General features: G+C 39.8%; 1 pseudogene; it reads right to left on the bottom strand.

Moving 5' to 3' along the window:
• LOC115513044 overlaps positions 1-15780 on the bottom strand; it is a 35675-nt pseudogene extending 19895 nt beyond the window's left edge.
• Positions 15781-19887: the final 4107 nt, after the last annotated feature.

Raw genomic sequence — 19887 nt, 5'->3', positions numbered from 1 at the left:
AGGAAATAGTATCCAGTAGGGGCACATGGAGACGTGGGGGAAAAAAAGAAATGGTTCATGACAGAAGGTCGGAACCAAGACCTTACATTAGTTGTGTTACATGTTTGGATCTCAATTATTTTCCTGCCATGGCAAGTATTCAGTACACAACCCTATGAATGTTGTTTGAGTTCAAATTTAGAATAACCTTAGTTTTTATCAGTAGATTGTAATACTTTTTTTTTTCCTAGAAGAGAGGGACATGGCAAGGTCACAGGTAGATTTGTTTAAGGTCATTTGCCCATATTTAAGGTGAAGTAGAAATGTTATTGGTTATAATTCCCTATGATCCCATTTGATGAAACCAGAATTTATCAGTTGTCATGGTGACAGAATGATCGATGGAATGTCCAGCAGTCAATAAGATGGAAAGAACTGACTACTTTTCTTTAAATATGAAATTTATTGTCAAATTGGTTTCCATACAACACCCAGCGCTCATCGCAAAAGGTGCCCTCCTCAATACCCATCACCCACCCTCCGCTCCTTCCCACCCCCCATCAACCCTCAGTTTGTTCTCAGTTTTTTTTAATATGAAATTTATTGTCAAATTGGTTTTGATACAACACCCAGTGCTCATCCCAAAAGGTGCCCTTCTCAATACCCATCACCCGCCCTCCCCTCCCTCCCACCCCCCATCAACCCTCAGTTTGTTCTCAGTTTTTAAGAGTCTCTTATGCTTTGGCTCTCTCCCTCTCTAACCTCTTTTTTTTTTCTTCCCCTCCCCCATGGACTTCTGTTAAGTTTCTCAGGATCCACATAAGAGTGAAAACATACGGTGTCTGTCTTTCTCTGTATGGCTTATTTCACTTAGCATAACACTCTCCAGTTCCATCCACGTTGCTACAAAAGGCCATATTTCATTCTTTCTCATTGCCATGTAGTATTCCATTGTGTATATACACCACAATTCCTTTATCCGTTTGTCAGTAATGGCATTAGAATGGCTCTGTTTTGATTTAACAATTATCATAAAGAAAAAGAGAAAAGGGACCATTATGGGTGGGTGACAACCAGGGATCTATAGATCTCTATTATGCCTTTTAGATCTTACAGATCTATAGAAAATGAGGATGATTATAAAGAAGCAATGGAAAGCAAAACAAGAATTATCCAGGTGCTCTGGTCCAACATCTTGAGTGAATCTGTCCACTCTCTGAACTCATCAGCTTCTTCCAAAGGCCTTGGGTCAGCAGTCCACTTCTGAAGATCACCTGTTTCTAGATGATCTCTGAAAATCTTCAGATTGAGGTTTCTTGTTGGAGAAATCTTTTAATTATGTGGAATTCCGATTGCATCTTTAGTTGTTAAATGTGGAGCCCAAGGATTGACTTGCATCTGTTTCACTGCTACATTTGTTGTTAATAAGACCTGATAAGGTTCTGTCTAATGAGGTTAGAGAACAGTTTTTCTCTGATGTCTCTTCCAATAGACAAGTTCTGGTTGAAAATCATGAAGGGGATCTTTGGGAAGAAGCCATAGGAAGGTAGCCTTAACCTGTTGGTGATGAGACTGAGTATAGTATTTGAGTCCTTTGTAATATTTTGCCATGTGTGTTTACAGCAGGAGGAAGTCTAGTAGCAGAGGTGAAATTTGTAAATGTATGGGCTTTCCCATACTGAATCAGTAACTGATTCATAGAAGGATTACCAATGTGTTCCCAAGGAAGTGGACCATATGGCCATAATGGCTGCAGAGAGCACTTTTGGCCATGGGGGGCTCAAAGGTTTCTGAAAGCTCTTAATTTTAATTTGCAAATAACATTGGTTCTTTCAACATTTCTGGAAGATTGTGGGTGGTAAAGGCACTGTAATTCCTGAGTAAGAGGTAACGCCTTACTGAGTTATTTTATAATAATTCCCATGGAGTGTATCCCTTGGTCCCTTGATATAAAAATTGGTATACCTCAGGTTAAAACACAAAATCCAGCAGCTTTTCAGCAATGATAAGGGCTGTCTGTAACTGTTTGGCAAGGAAATGCTTCAATCCATCCTGAGAACAGATTTGTAAAAACTACAGCACATTCAAATCCTAAGGAGAAAGGAAGCTGGCTAAAATCCATCTGAAGGTGTTCCAAGAGGGTCCTTAAGTGTCAATTCCTGGCCATTCCCCATCTTTACAGTTTTCCCAAGATTTTATTATTAATTAATAACACATGGCCAATGTGTCTGTATCATGGTAAGTAGTTTTATGAAGCAATTTAAATAATATCCATTTGAAATCATCTGATGTTACCAAGTAGCTAACTTAACTGTGCCAGAGATGATCGGAGTGAAAGGGAGAATTTTCTATTCTTTCTCAAATCAGGAGCTAAATGTAGATATTTTATAATGGTCTTTTTAAATTCCAAATATTAATCCTTAGGGTGTTTAGTTAAAATCACAAGTTTAGTTAAGACTGCTGGTTTGGCATAATAATCTGTTAGATCATTTCTTTCCCCTCCTCTATTATGCCTTTTAACATGGGCCTCAACTTTTATAATAGCCACCTTTCCAGGAGGCAGGGGTACATTCAAAGTTCCTTAATTGCTATTCAGTTTTGATTAAGGTTCCAGCAGAAGAAATTCCCTTTGTTTTCAAAGATTCCCAAAGGCATGTCCTATTCCAAAATATTATCTGTCATTTGTATATATGTTTACTCTCTGGTCTTTGGATAGCTTAACAAGCTCCGGGAATTGCAGAAAGTTCTGTCATCTGATCTAATTTTACCTCAGACAGAGGACTATGTTCTAAAGAAAAGTTTAAATTAATAATAGCATATCCTATTTGTTAACCTCCAGTTTCAGTTTTAAGGTAAGATCCATCGACAAATAATGTATTAGGTTAGGGTTCTCAATGAGAATCTCTAATAAATCTGAATGAGGCAGAGAAAAGATGTCAAGCAATCGTGAGATTCCCCTTCTTCCAGTAGAGGCAGGATTCAGGATGCTACAGCAGTCAATAGTAATGTGCAGGGGTGAAAGTTATGAAACCTCATAAGCGGTTAATAGGCTGGTTAAAAAGTATTATGTATTTTCAGGCAGTAGTAGTAATGTCTATACTGTGTGAGGAGTCAAATAGGGAACCTAGGACTATGTCAGCAGAAGTTTCAACAAATTTTGCAGTGGTACCTACTACCTTAAGACAAAAGGGTCCTTGCAACTGGGTCAATATTGAGGCTGTAATAAGTGATGGTTCCCAGGAAGCTGAATTAAAAACTACAAATGCTTGTCCCTATTGTCCATGCACAAACAGACAAAAAGACCGTCTGGATTTGGGAATGCTGTTATGGGTTAAACTGTCCCCCTCACCATCCCCCCCAAAGATGTGCTGAATTCTTAATCTTCTTAGAATGTGACCTTAATTTAACACAGGATTGTTGGAGATGTATTAGTTAATATGAAGTCACAGTGGAGTAGATACGGTCCTTAATACAATATGACTGATGAGAGGACCACCATGTGATGAGAGAGGCAAAGATTGGAGTGATTCATCAACAAGCCAAGGAATGTCATGGATTGAGGGCAAACACAAGAATCTAGGAACATGAAAAGAAGTACTTTCTCCTACAGGTTTCAGTGGGAACTTGATCCTGACAACACCTTGATTTCGGATTTCTAGCCTTTTTTTATGCTTATTTATTTATTTTGAGTGAGAGAGAGAGAGAGGGAGAGCGAGTGGGAGAGGGGCCAAGGGGGGAGGAGAGAAAGAGAGAGAGAGAGGGAGAGAGGGATAGAGAGAGAATCCTAAGCAGGCTCCACGCTCAGCTTGATCTCAGGACTGTGAGATCACAACTTGAACCAATATCAAGAGTCAGACGCTTAACCCACTGAACCACCCAAGTGCCCCAGATTTCTAGCCTTTAGAAGCGAGAAAATAAATTTATGTTATTCTAAGCAGCCCCATTTGTGCTACTTTGCTACGGTAACCCCAGGAAACTAATAGAGATTCCAAAGAAAGGAGGTTGTTGAAGAGCCTTCTTTAGGTTCCAGAAGACCTGCTCAGGTGTGGTCTCCCTGAAGGAAGAGTCTCTTACTGAAGACTCTGTGAATCCATAAAGAGGTGTAATAATGCAGAAAAGTTGGTGTCCACTGTCTGCAATATCCAATTAAACCTAGAAATCCTCCCAAGTGTCATTTTGTGAGGGATCTAGGATAAGTTTGCAGGTCTTTATCAGGAAAGAACATTTTTTCTTCTCAGGTAGGGCATGCCCTATATAGGGAGGCAACAGGTGGAGAAGGGGGAGGGTTCATTAGAAAAATGAGTTTAGGGGCACATGGGTGTCTCAGCCAGTTACGTGTTCGACTCTTGATTTCAGTTCAGGTCATAATCTCACAGTTGGTGACATCAAGCCCTGCATCAAGCTCTGTGCTGATGGCACGGAGCCTGCTTGGGATTCTCTCTCCCTCTCTCTCTCTGCCCCTCCCTGGCGCGCTCTCTCTCTCAAAATAAATAAATAAACATTTTTAAAAATTAGAAAAATGGGTTTAATTGGTTGTTGCTTAAGTTTGTCAAATGGCTCACTAGCTTTGGCCAAAGAATCTTTTGGAAAAACAATTTCTAATTAGAATTTGATTTAAAAAAAAAAAGAATTAGAATTTGATTAGAAATACATAAAAATACTGTACTATGCACTTAAAAGACTTGTTAAGAGGGTAGATCTCAAGTTTTCTTACTACAATAACGGAAAATGAAATGGTAATTAAATTTAAATACAATGTCAGAACAATTACCATTTCTGATAATGGAGTTCGGAATTTATTCATGAAATATTCAACATCTACAAATACTACTTTTGATGTATTTTGTTGAAATATGAATCCCTATAACTTGCTTTGTTTTAGTTACAATGTTGCTCTGCATCACTACATATTTTTATCTACAACATCAGAATCTAGTGTTGTGCTCTGAAGTCTCTGTTGAGGGAAAGGAGGAATGAACCTTTATCAGTCTTCAGCAAGGATTTTAGAGATTGCCTCTGTGACTTGTACGTGAACATGGGGGAGGGAATGTAAATTGAGTCTTAGAGAGTTCAAGGCTCTGTCTAATTTGTGGATTTTAGGGTTACACTTCCATGAATTACCTCTGGGACAATTTATTAAATAAAGGCTTTATTTTGTTTCAGAGATCATTTGATTTGGAAGCTTCTGCATTAAAATGAAGAATACTGCCCATCAGCCTTGAGAAATCTTATTTCCTTTCCTTCCTGAGGTGTCTCTCAATGAACAATTTTGTCTATGACAAATGCTCCCCAGAGGGGTCATTGAAGGCTCAAATCATCCTTGGTGAAGTTATGCTATTTAGAAATACAGTAGCCTGAATAATGAAGATAAGGAGAGTGCATATAAGATGCAGGAATTTTCCCTGGAAGAGCAGAGGATTTAGACTTAGAGGGTCCAATGAGAGCTGCCAACAGTATACAAAACAAACAAACAAACAAACAAACAAACAAACAACACTTATGCTCTTTGTGTCTTCGGTCTCTAACCTACTGTGGTTGTCTACCTTTGAATGCAGACCCCAAAATTTGTGTTTCCCCCACGCACTACTAGCAGATAGAAAATTAGACAGGGCTCTCTCTGAATCGAAGCCAAGTTGTCTGGCTAAAAGTCAAGACAAAAAGAGAAACTTAGCAAGTTTCATTGGTGTCTGATGCCAAAATCTATCTAAATGGACACCAGGCCAGTGACAACTTCAAATTTTACCCAGTCACGAGGCTAGCTGGAATTCCTGTGCCTTTGTTCCACACTTCTGTTCTCCATCTATGACAAATAACACTGTTAGATAGCTCAACGCAAAACAGATCACGAAGGGAACAAAACAGGATGAAAAGAAAGGACTTGATTCTCCCAAGGATGCCAAACAAATGGAAACCAATAACAAAACCCGTGTACCGATCTGTAAATAAATAACCGAGGCAAAGAAAGCAGAGCTCAGACCTGGTCCTGACTTAACATCCTGTCGCGGACTTGACAAACCATGAGCAGCAAGACATGAGGGGACTCTGCAGGTACTGTGACAGGTTGAAGGTGGGGATCCACAGCATTGAGCAACGTACACTGTATCTTGATAGGACCACAAAGAAAACACAAATAAGCAAAGCCCATCCAATGGGAGCAACATAGGCTATTTATTCAAAGTTTGCCATATAGCAAATGGGTCGACACCATCACTTGTGTTTGGGAAAGACTTAAAAACAGGCAAGGGAATGTGAAAGTTTTATAGTGAAAATAAAAAGGCGTGGCTTCATGTATGATATGTTGGGAAGGTGCCCATATGGGGAAACTGGAAAGAGGCTCACCAGAAGGAAGGCATCATACGTAATTGGTTTGGGGAGCATATTGGCTTTTCTTAGTTGGTCCTGGGGTGGAAGCAAGGCAAAAAAATACAGAAATTGTCAGTAATTGACCAAATCCTGACCATTCTGGACTGGTTGATGCCAAGGTTGTGGGTCAAAGTTCTGTTGTCATATATGGTCTGGTCGCTGTCCATCTGTATAGCTTCTCAAAGCCTAAAGATCTATTTTTTTACCCCTTCATAAAAAGTATTTTATTGTAACACAGTGTCTTTGTCTGCTCAAGCTGCTATAACAGAATAACATAGGGTGATGGCTTATAAACAACAGAAATTTCTTTCTCACAGTTCTGGAGTCTGGAAAGTCCTGGATCAAAATGTCAGCAGATTTGACTTCTGGTGAGGGCTGCCTCCTGGTTAATAGATGGCCGTCTTCTCTCTGTGTTCTCATACGGCAAAAGGAAGGAGAGAGCCTTAAGGTCTCTTTTATAAGGCTATTAATCCCTATCATCAAGGCTTCATCCCATGACCTAATCACTTCTCATAGGCCTTACCTTTTAAAACCATTACACTGGGCATAAGGATTTAACATATGAATTTTGGAGGGACACAGACATTCTGTCTATAGCACACAGACATAACATTTAAGCAGAGAAGGCATTTTGTAAAGAGCATTTGTTAGAGCAAGATAAGATGAAGTTTTTTAAGGACGATCTTCATCTTTGAGATGTTCTTTTCTAGTTACTGCAATAAAAACCAGATTGGTCGGCCCTTAAGGCTATAAGTAATTATGTTCATCCAACATGATATTCATTAAATCTAAGTCTTGATTTTTAAATCTCTTGTTATGCTTGCCTGGGGGAAGTCACAGCAAAAAGAAATTTGAAAATATATAATAAAACTTCATTAACTGGTTTCTTAAATTCAGAATACTTGATAATTCAGATAAGGAAAATACTGAAGCTATTTACCCACAAAGAAGTATTTTGCTAAGTAAATTATTGTGTATATCTGAAAGTTTAAAAACCTACTTTTCTTGTTTTATACGTTTTCAAGTTTTATTGGAATGTAACTGACATGTAACATTATATAAGTTAAAAGTGTATAACACAATGACTTGATATACATATGTATTGCCAAATGATTACTGCAATTAGTTAACATCCATCATCTTTCATAGTTATAATTGTTTTTCTTATCCTGAGAATTTTTAAGATCTCCTCTCTTAGCAACTTTCAAATATACTCTACAGTATTGTTAACTATAGCCACCATGCTGCATATCACATCCCCAGAATCTATTTACCTTATACCCTCTGACCCCCTTCATCCATCTCTCCCACCCTTTACCTCCCCTTGTCTAGAAACCACCAATCTGTTCTCTATTTCTATGAGTTCAAGTTTTTTTTTAATGTTTTCTTAAATGTTTATTTATTTATTTTGAGAGAGAGAGAGAGAGAGAGAGAGAGAGAGAGAGACAGCAGGGGAGGGACAGAGAGAGAGGGAGAGAGAATCCCAAGCGGGCTCCGTGCTATCAGCACAGAGCGGACACAAGGCTCACTCCCAGGAATCATGAGATCATGACCCGAACCAAAATCAATAGCTGGAAACTTAACCAACTGAGTCACCCACGCACTCCTCAAGCTTTTTAGATATCACATATAACTAGGATCATATAGTATTTGCCTTTCTCTGTCTTACTTATCTCACCTAGCATAATACCCTCAAAGTCCATCCATGTGATATATGTATCACATTTTCTTTATTGATTCCTTGTCAGTGGACACATAGATGGTTTTCACATCTTGATTGTTGTAAATAATGCTGCAATACATTTGAGGGTCCCAATATCTCTGATGTAGCAGTTTCATTTTCTTTCTATGTATACCCAGGAGTGAAATTGCTGGATCATATGGTAGTCTTATTTTTAATTTTTTGAGGAACCCCCCATGTTGTTTTCCATAGTAACTCCACAATTTACATTCCCACTAACGGTACACAAAGGTCCCATTTCTCCACATGCCCCTCAGCATTTGTTATCTCTTGACATTTTGATGATAGTATCCTAACAGGTGGGAGATAATATCCCATTCTGGTTCTGATTTGCAATCCTCTGATGATGACGGATGCTGAACATCCTTTCCAGTACCTGTTGGCCATTTGAATATCTGCTTTGGGAAAGTGTTTATTCAGGTCATTTGCCCATTTATTCATTGGATTATTTGGCTTATTGCTATTGAGTTGTATGAGTGCTTTATGTATTTTGGATACTAACCCCTTATCAGATATATGTTTTGCAAATATTTTCTCCCATTTCATGGGTTGCTTTTTCGTTATGTTCATCATTTTTGAGATTGTGCAGAGCTTTTTAGTTTGATGTAGTTGCACATATTTATTTTTTATCTTGTTGCTTGTGCTTTAAGTGCCGTATCTAAAACAAATTGCCAAGACCATTGTCAAGGAGCTTTTCCCAACACCATTTAAAGAAAAGACTTATCTTTTCTCTTTGAGTATTCTTGGCTTCCTTGTCAAATATTAGCTGGCCACATATGTGTGGGTTAGTACTAAACTAGGCTCTCAGTTCTGTTCCATTGGTCTATATGTCTGTCTTTATGCCAATACCATACTGTTTTGATTGCTATAGATTTATACTATAGTTTGAAATCAAGAAGTGTCATGCTTCCAACTGTGTTCTCCTTTATCAATATTGTTTTAGATTTGGGGCTCTTTTGTGGTTCCAAACCAATTTTAGGATAGTTTTTTTTAATTTCTATTAAAAAATGTCATTGGAATCTTGATAGAGATTACATTGAATCTATAAATGGCTTTAGGCATTACAGACATTGTAACAATATTAATTCTTCCAATCTATGAACACAGAATATTGTTCCATTTACTTGTACCTCTTCCAAGTTCTTTTACCAGTGTCTTATAGTTTTTAGTATAGAGATCTTTCACCTCCTTGGTTTAATTTATTACTAAATATTTTATTGCTTATGATGCTGTTGTAAATGGGATTTTCTTTGTGTCTTTTTCAGGTAATTTGCTACAAATATATAGAAATGGTACTGATTTTTCTATGTTCATTTTGTATTATGCAACTACTGAATTAATTAATCATACCTAACAGGTTTTTGGTTCAGTCTTTAGAACTTTCCATATATAAAATCATGTCATCTTTATTTTTTTTTTTAAATTTGTTTTAAGGTTTATTTTTGAGAGAGAGACAGAGCACAAGCAGGGGAGGGCAGAGAGAGAGGGAGACACAGAACCCAAAGCAGGTTCCACGCTCCGAACTGTCAGCACAGAGCCCAATTCAGGGCTGGAACTCACGAACCATAAGATCATGACCTGAGCTGAAGTCGGAGGCTTAACCAACTGAGCCACCCAGGTTCCCCTCATGTCACCTTAAAATAGAAACAATTTCACTTCCTTTCTGACTGATTCCTTTTATTTCTTCTTCTTATTGCCCTGACTAGAACTTCCAATGCTATACTGAATAGGAACCGTGAGAGTGGGAGCGGGGAGGGGGAGGAGGCACCTGGGTTGCTCAGTCGGTTAAGCGACAGACTCTTGATTTCAGCTCAGGTCACGATCTCACAGTTTTTTGATTCCAGCCTGGGTTGGGGTCTGGGCTGACAGCACAAACCCTGCTTGGGATTCTGTCTCCCTTTCTCTCTGCCCCTCCTCCACTGGCTCTCTATCTCTCTAGCAAAACAAAGAAAAAGAAAAAGAATTGGGGAGCCTGGGTGGCTCAGTTGGTTGGGCGTCCAACTTCAGCTCAGGTCATGATCTCGCAGTCCATGAGTTCCAGCCCTGCGTTGGGCTCTGTGCTGACAGCTCAGAGCCTGGAGCCTGTTTCAGATTCTGTGTCTCCCTCTCTCTCTGACCTTCCCCCGTTCACGCTCTGTCTCTCTGTCTCAAAAATGAATAAACATTTTTAAAAAAAACCATTTTTTACAGAAAAAGAGAAAGAACGGTGAGAGTGAGTACCCTTGTCTTGTTCCTGATCTTAGATGCAAAGCTTTCAACCTTCCATCGCTGATTATGATGTTAGCTCTGGACTTAGCATACGTGGCCTTTTTTTTCTGTAAACCCCGTCCCCTTTCTCTGTAGCCAATCTAATCTCTAGTGGTCAAGCCGGATTCCCCGTGATCCCCATAAAGCCACACCTGATTGGCCTCCAGGGAAGCAAGCCACAATGCTAGGGGAGCAGCATGTCCACCCTGGGTTCTCTTTTTCCCACCAGAGAAACCATAGTTCCCCACAGGCCCTCTCAGCATGGAGATGTGCCATCCTGGGGGAGGGTGATGTGCTCGGAGTGCAGCATTCCTCTTACCCTTCTAATACTGTCTCTGGTCCCTAGGGTCCAGGGGGGTGCTCCAGCCTCACCCACGTTCTGAGATTTTCACAGCGGTGTCTTGTCAATGGCTGGTCGCTGCCCTCTGCGGGGACAGAAGTCAGAAACAACTTATGCTGCCATCTTGATCGCATCGTTGCCAAAATATCTGCTTTTCTGAGCCATTCATTAGAATTTTTACTAATATTGAGCAGTTCTCCAAATCTCTGTAGCCTAAATAAAAGAGGACTTACTACCAATATGACGTGCTGTGCTTAAAGTAAAATAACATGGCAGTGTGAAATTCCATGTGATTTTGATCTTCAAAGATGTGAGCAAAGGGATAGTTCCTAATAAGGTGGCTGATTCCTGGTGCATTTATTGTAAATAGACGTTTACAAGTTGGTAGGATTTTTTTCCTATAATATGCACACTCTTCAACAATATAGGCATGTTCTTACTGTAATTACGAAATAAAACAAGGAAGTACAAGGCGTCACTATATTTAAACAATATTTCCCAGTAAAACAAAACAGAAATGAACTTGGTAACCTCAAAGGTCTCTTTTGGCCCCCAAAGTTTGATTAATAGCTCACGTTTGTGTAAAATTTAGTATGTTCCAAGCGCTTTGAAAAGGTAAACTTCTTTATGTGATTCTAATAATATTTATTGAGTGCCTGCTGTGTGCTGGACCCACTTAAAATTATCACCTCTTTAACCCTCCAAATGATCTTATAAAGTGGCTATGATTATTATTACCATTATTCTCTTTTTACAAATAACAAGTGGATCCCTGGAAAGATGAAGCACCTTGACTCCTAGCTCATTCCTCCTCTATTGTGCCAACCTGCTGTTGCTCTCTTGCAGGGAAGGGACCAAGTAGAACTGCAGGGTTGGAGGGATGCCTGGGTGGCTCAGTCGGTTAAGTGTCCGACGTTGGCTCAGGTCATGATCTCACTGTTCGCGAGTTTGAGCCCCTTATTGGGCTCTGTGCTGACAGCTCAGAGCCTGGAGCCTGCTTGGGATTCTGTGTCTCCCTGTCCTTCTGCCCCTCCCCCACTCTCACTCTGTCTCTCTCTGTCTCTCCCTTTCTCTCTCAAAAATAAACATTTTTAAAAATTAAAAAAAAAAGAACTGCAGGGCTGGAAAGCCGGAACCAGGGGTCTTGTCTCCACATTATGGGGTGAGTTCGGGCTGCCCAACCCACAAGTAGGGAATCCAGAACCAAAACCAGATCAGTCACACCATGAGGTTTGGGAGCCAAGAAGCTGAAGCAAAAGCTGAGTCGCCAAATCTCAGCAGGAGAAACCTAAAATATCCAAATTGAAAAAAAAGTTATTCGGTTAAAAAGCCAGGCTGGTTTGGGTCATGGAATGCAGCAAAGGGACCTGCTGGAGAGGGAAGTTACTCCAAAGCTGGCAGGGGACCAGCTGCCTCGGCTCATATCGGTTCTTGCAAGGCCAGGTGAGGAGGAATTCAACCAAGTTGCAGATGTCTAAAGCACTTGACAGTGACATGGGGCCCTTGGTGAACGGCAGCTTCAGGAAGCAGCAGTGCTTACGTGGAGGAGAGGGGCTTAGGAAATTTCTGAGTTCCGTCACTCATTAGATGTGTGACTGGGGAAAGCCATTTAAACTCTCCGAGCTCTAAATTTCTTCATCTATAAGCCTGCAATAATAACAACCAAACAGGTCATTTTTAACATATCCAATGTTAAAATAATTTCATTGTCTGAAAGTAATTACAGCAACAGATGTCCTCATCCTGTCACTGACCCTCAGCCTGTTCTTGACCGGGGCTGCAGCGAGAAACTAGCCAAACCCGTTCAGTGCTAGGTAACCAACCTGTGTTGTTGGAGAAAAGAAATTTAACAGAAACCCAAACGTCATGGGAATGTGATCACTGGTAGCTGTTATAAGTGTTGGGTTTATGATCCACAAAGGACCGGGGGAAATGGGGAGACCTCTCTAGTGAGTAATTCTCTTGGGCCGATAGGTATTCAACTGGTTTCTCTCGGGTTAACTCAACCTAATCCAGGTCTAATAAAATTCATCTTCACTCTCCTCTGAGAGACAAATCTTTCAGCTGCTTTGCGCTTTTATAGGTTTGAAAGCTATAGTATGAGTCAGTGCCGATGTTTGCCGAATTGATTTGCTTCCCCCTTGGATTCTGTGCCTGTTTTCTACAGGAGGAAATCAATGTCTGGGGAGGCGGTGGCGGGGGGCATTTCAAGAAGTATTTTTGATATGATAAATATTTCTAGTACACAATTATCCAAGGCTCCCGGATACTAGCCACTAGGTGAGACAGGGGCTTCCGTGGATCACTGTTAACTGTTTTTTGTTCTTCATGAGTTCCTACAGATACACAACGCGGTACTTTTGGTGTTTGCCTATAATTTTTACTCAGAGGAATATAATAACTGAAGACAGCAAGGAAGGAAGGAAGAGGAGGAGAAAGAGTAGGAAAGGAGGAGGCCAGAGGAAAAATAATAAGGGGGAATCAACATGGCCTCACCAATTTGGGTTCTGATTTAAAGGTGCATGCCTATGAAAAAATAACAAGACAAAATATTTAAAAAAATTTTTTAACGTTTTATTTATTTTTGAGACAGAGAGAGACAGAGCATGAACGGGGGAGGGGCAGAGAGAGAGGGAGACACAGAATCGGAAGCAGGCTCCAGGCTCTGAGCCATCAGCCCAGAGCCCGACGCGGGGCTCGAACTCATGGACCGCGAGATCGTGACCTGAGCCGAAGTCAGATGCCCAACTGACTGAGCCACCCAGGCGCCCCAAGACAAAATATTTAAAACAGACGCTGCTGGAGAATCAGAGATGCATCTTTGCCACACCAATAAAAGACAGCTGCTGAAAGGCTGCTCATAATTAGCTGCCTTGTTCCTAGTCTGACACAGTAATAGTACAGTTTACAAAAGAAAGACACAGCTAATCAGGCCATACCAACTACTCTGATTAGGTTACCGATGTTTGACGAGAATGGGTCATCCTGTGAAACACCTTGGAAAATGTTAGTGCTGTAATTTGTCTATTTAAAAACACTACACATAAAATAATAGATTAGCCATTATCTCCTTTTGGTTGTTAAATGCCATGCCTTTTTCCTTACTCGAAAGGCTCTCACACAGTGCTGTCTTTGCTTAGAACGCTCTCTGGGCTTCCCACCTCTGCCTCCATCCCTTACTTGCCAGCCTTTGTCAGGTTCATTCCTACCCACATTTCTAACTTAAGCTCCGAGGCCACTTTGATGGAAAGGCCTTCCTGACTCCCTAATTAGATGAGGTTCCCCTGCATACATGCTCTCCTAGCAGCTGTAGTTCTCCTTGCACTCTTCCCACAACGGACTTTTTCCTAAAGACCTGTCTTCTCCTCTTTCTTCCCCCAATCCATTCCAAGGAATCCACCCCTTACACTACAAACAACAGAATATCCAGCCTATGTCTTCATTACGTATGCCCAGCATACTGCCTAGCGCATAATAGACAATAAGTATTTGTCGAATGAACGGATGGATAGGACCAATTAAAGGAGACGGTCGCACAAGTATCCTGCTAAAGATACTATATTTAATCAAAGCAACACTAGCCTTGATAAAAAAAAAACATCAAAATCATAACAGCTTAATACAATAGAAGTTCTTGGCTTTCTCACATAACATTTTAATGCAGGTATTCCTAGCTGGGGAGAGGGGTTCTCCTCCATGGCGAGTCAGAACCCAGGCTCCCTCTGTCCTGGGAAGGGAGAAAAGGGAGCGTAAGAGCTGCCTCGTCTATGTTTTAAAAGTCTCAGCTTGGAAGGAACACAGATCACTTCTGATCACACTCCATTCACAGGGATTAATCATCTGCTGTATCTGGAGGCAGAGGTGCTGGGAAATGGAGTCCTTGTCTCAGCATCCTCCCTGCAGTGACAGTACGACATGTGAAAAAGAAAGTCCAGATTCTTAGTGGATGTCTAAAATGTAACTAGCACAAACATACAATCAGGCCAACCCAGATAGTTCAAGCCGAAACAACCCTCCCTACCAAAAACACAGAAGCCCAAATTCTCTGATCCGCACATTGCTAGTCAATCTTGCATGTGAAATCATGGCCCTATTAAGGCCTTTCTCATACTGACATTTTGCATTGTTAACAGTAAAGTCCTGAAAGCTCCCTTTATGCTCCTTGAAGCTGTTTCAGCTTTATTGGGTTATTGTTATAGCTTTATTTAATGGGGTGTCAAATTTTACATACAGCAAAAAACTACCTAAGTGTTTTCAACATTTCCTTGGCTGACAAAGTTCTCTTCTAATCACCAAGCCTACCCTTATTTAATTATCAGTAGTATAACCTAATGTAGCATGGCTGTATACCCAGAAACAGTTTGCAATAACATATAAAAGTGTAAATAATTTAAAATTGGGTGGCACTGGGCTTTAAACTATAGCTCAGTATGTTTTTTTTTAGCATCAAGGAGAAAAACTAATACAGGGATCTCTAATTGATTTTCGTGAACTCTTGCCACATCTAAAGCCAAGAATTACTAGTTAATGTCTTTGGATGTTTTACAGGCACAAAATGTCACTTAAATAATAGCAAGTGTATCCCCAATGTCAAGTGCAATAAACAGAAAATAATATTGCAAGTAATAGTCAAAACAAATTAGTTGAGGATCATAGTCTTTCCTTGGATTTACTATAGGGAAATGGATTCCTATTTTAATGCAAATACCAAAGGACAATATTCTTGTGAGGTCAAGTTGATTTAAAAAGTTAACTGTGGGGTGCCTGAGTGGCTCAGTCAGTTAAGCATCTGACTCTTGGTTTTGGCTCAGGTCATGATCTCATAACTCGTGAGTCGAGCCCTACATTGGGCTTTGTGCTGACAGCATGGAGCCTGCTTGGGATGCTCTCTCTCCCTCTCTCTCTCTCTGACCCTCCTCTGCTTGTTCTCTGTATCTCTCTCAAAAATAAATTTTAAAAAAATTATTAAAAAAAAGTTAAATGTGCAGTGCTTACCATCAAAAGTAGGTGATGCTGATTCTATGACGGTGGCTACCAAGAGGACCTCTCCTGAATTCTCAAGATGCTCCCATCCAATGGTTGCTGATGCGGTGATGAAGCAGTTACTCATGTGGTCACTGGTGATTTGCGACACCCTCTCGGCCTCAAGGAGTCAATTTATTATGCTCTTTGACCAAAGGCAGTTGGGTTGACCTTATTATTTATGTGACTTTACTCTTCTTCCGGAAAGATTACTTGCTACTGCTTTAAGGATTAAGTGATATGGGAGTCAATTTGAAGGGAAAAGTTATACTGCTCCAAGTTTGCTTTCTAGCATGAGTTCCGTTAGAATGGTAATAACATCGAAATTGGTTAAATATTGAGATTAGTTTTACACTAGCACTGGCATTCCAACAATTACCCAAAAGGGACTATTGTCATTGGCTTGAAAGAAATCAGAGCTGTCCAAACAATCGTTATCCCCAGAAGCTGGTAGGGCCATCTTCATTAGCCTCTCAAGTTTCAGATTTTTTTCTCAGGTCCTAGGGTATGTTTTCCTTCTGGCACCTCGCTGGCTAAGGGACGGCATTTGACACAGAGCAGGCCAATGAACTCATTCACCTAAGATTTTTAATCCTGTGTGTGTAGTCTTAACTGAAAATGGATGAAGAAAAGTCTTCTTGAACCTCCTTTGTCCTTGACAAAAACCATTCCTTTTGTTCCTTCTGTTCACAGGAGGATTCCTGGTTCCAGAGGCCTGACCTTTAAATGTTCCTTCAATTTTGGATGGCCTATATCCTTCAAACAAACTCATTTATTGCTTTAGACTTTAAAATTTGTGATCAAATAGTCACCCAAAGGCACCAGATTTCCAAGATTCAACTGCATGTCATTTTTACAGCTTTAAGAATTGAACGGTTCCACAAAACAGAAGCATTTGAAAGAAGGTCTGTCAAGTTTAAAGAATTTACAACTATGTCAACAGTCAAGGAAACACTAAGTTCAGTCAAGCCACCTGGATGGGAATGAAGGCTTTCATGAGCAGAGCAGAGAAGTGGATTTCATGGACTGGGAGCCTAAATACTTTACGTTATGAAGTCCTTCTAATAATTGGTGTTGACAGAAGAATCCAGTCATCACCTTGGCTAATATCTTCAGTCATCATATGTGTGAGACGGTATCCCTAAAATGCCTTAGGATTTGATAAATGTTTCTGTAGTGGGTAAACATATTTTAATCCCAGGAAGATTTAAAGGTAAGTATAAAAACATGTGTCATAGAATTATATTTATAATGAACTAATAATAATAATAACAATAATAATAATAATATTTGTGGTTTAGGAATCTCCACATATTTTGTATTTTGTGTACTTCTGCTTTAGAGAATTTGGCCTATTAGTATAGTCATTTTGTAATTCTCTTTCAAAATACACAAATCGGTCATTTAAATTGGTGATTTTAGGGGCACCTGGGTGGCTCAGTTGGTCAAGCATCTGACTCTTTATTTAGGCTCAGGTCGTGATCTCACTGTTCTTGAGTATGAGCCCCACCTCCAGCTCCTCAGCTGTCAGCATGGAGCCTACTTGGGATTCTCTGTCTCCTCTTCTCTCTCTGTCCCTGCCCCACTCTGTCTCTCTCAAAATAAATAAACTTAAAAATAAATAAATAAATAAATAAATAAATAAATAATAAATTGGTGATTTTAAATAGAAACTTTTCCAGTTTACATATTATCTGAATATCTAAAGGAACTAAAGAGTCACTATTTGCAAACTTAGCTTGTTAATCTTAAAAGAATTATCCAAGAATTCGGAGAGGTTTTGTTCATGGAACCTGACATCGGAAATACCTAAAAGGGAAATACAAACATTAAATTCACCATGGAATTTAATGTCTTAAGATATTTAACTTGTTCTGCATAAGAGGCTATTACCTAAAAACTTTCAAAATGCCATATAGTCTACGTAGGTCTATAGAATTAACAAACAGAATAAAATTGTAAGTTGAATATAAAAGGTTCAGCATTTTTAGCTTTAATAAATAGAATATTTTTATGCTCAAAACAACCAAAAAAGTCGCAGTGATAGAACCCAAAGGGAAAGACGGTAGAGGGAAGGACATAACTTTCCAAGCCAGTTGGGTTAGCCGTGGTAACAGTGTTACATATCATGAAAATATATCGAATGACCTTTTTTTTTTCCCTCTCAGCCTCAGAGTTAAATTTCCCCTCTGTTTTCCAGATACACGTTTGTTTTTTGTTTTGTTTTGTTTTGTTTTGTTTTATTTGTCTGTTTTTCTGAAGACACACAGAAAGTGGTTAGAGCTTAAATTTATCATTCTGAAGCAACCTGTCTCAAGCTTCATGGATTGCCCACATTCACAAAAACAAGAAGGTGAAGAAAGTACGCTCAGTTAAAGGGTACAATGAAAAAAGCACTGAACTAAAAGTTGCTGGAGAGGGTTTTTCTCTGAAACCGATTACAATTTTGGTAACATCACTTCACTTCTCTGTTCTATAGTTTCCTCATCTGTGAAATGAAGACAGTGGACAATAAAGCTGTCAAGATTTTTGCCACCCTTGATAGATTATTAATTATATTAATTCATTACACTAATGATAATTATGGTTATTTTTTTTAAAAAAAACTTTTTTAATGTTTATTTTTGAGAGAGAGAGAGAGATGGTGCAAGCAGGGGAGAGACAGAGAGTAAGGGAGACACAGAATCCGAAGCAGGCTCCAGGCTCCGAGCTGTCAGCACAGAGCCCGACGTGGGGCTGGAACTCATGAACCGTGAGATCATGACCTGAACCAAAGTCTGACGCCCAGCGGACTGAGCCATCCAGGCATCCCTATAATTATAATTATTCTAACAAGAATATAGACAAAGCATCTGGGTGGCTCAGTTGGTTGGACATCGGACCCTTGATTTCGGCTCAGGTCACGATCTCATGGTTTGTGAGTTAGAGCCCCAAGTCGGGGCTGATAACACAGAGCCTTCTTGGCATTCTCTCTCTCTCTCTCTCTTTCTCTGTCCCTCCCTCACTTTCTCTCTCTCCCTCAAAAGTAAGTAAGTAAACATTTTTAAAAACGAATTTAGACTAAAAACATTATAATATCATAAGTTGTGATTCTTTAAAAACAATTTTAAAAGGAAAAGTCATGACTCATAAAATGAATGCATAGCAAAGGTTTTACTTAACTCCTTAGTAAACGAGGGGACCAGTAAGATGTTACAACTGACTCAACTCCAAAACCATGTATTTCTAGGTAGGTAAGGAGCGCTGAAGTGAATTTACAAACGGATGCAAGATTGGCCAAACTGGTCAATATCCACAAAGTGATAGTCCAACAGAAATCTGGGGGTCACACTCGATTCCAACCTCGTCTTCAGCCTCATCACATTATCAGTTAGTAGTCCTGTTCTTTCTGCCTCCAAAATATATGTCAAGTCTGTATTTATCCCTCCATCCTGACTGCCCCAGCTCTCTTCTAAGCGTCATTAGCTTTTATCAGAACTACTTTCATCTACTATCGCCTTTAAAACATGTGTCAGGAAAATATTTTAAACTATTAATCTACTTTTAAATTTATTGCTGTAGGGATGCCTAGGTGGCTCAGTCGGTTAAGCGTCCAACTTCTGCTCAGGTCCTGATCTCGCGGTTCGTGGATTTGAGTCCTGCTTCAGGCTCTGCTAAGAGCTTGGAGCCTGCTTTGGATTCTGTGTCTCCCTCTCTCCCTGCCCGTGTGCTCGCACATGTGCTCTCATTCTCTCTCTCTATCTCTCTCTCAAGAATGAATAAACATTAAAAAAATTTAAAATAAAATAAAATTATTGCTGTACTTTTTTTCTTCCTTTGCCCCAATTCAAATAATCAATCCAGTTTTTGTTGCCAGCTGGGTAGGAGGGGACGGAGACAAAGAGACTATAGCAGAGCAAAAATTAGAAATAGTTTGGTAATCTCCCAAGCTTTTTTTCCAAAGAAGTAATCGCTAAAACTAGAAGATTAGATAGAGCGCAAAGTATCTAGGCCAGAATCATGAAGGAAAAATGATTTCCCTAAAACAGGAAAGAAATTCCCAAGACTTTAGAGTGTAATTTGCATAATGAGAACAGAGAGGTCCAAAGGTCTAAATACAGAGGGCATGTCCTAGGCAAAGCCACTAGAGGAGTGAAAAGACTTCAGTAATGAAAAGACTACCTTTATAAGAATCTAGGCAGCTTTGCAAAATCTC

This window comes from Lynx canadensis, chromosome B1, assembly GCF_007474595.2.
Source record: "Lynx canadensis isolate LIC74 chromosome B1, mLynCan4.pri.v2, whole genome shotgun sequence".
NCBI lineage: Eukaryota > Metazoa > Chordata > Mammalia > Carnivora > Felidae > Lynx > Lynx canadensis.
The sequence above is the reverse complement of the archived record's forward strand: the minus strand, read 5'-3'. Positions and strand labels throughout refer to the sequence as shown.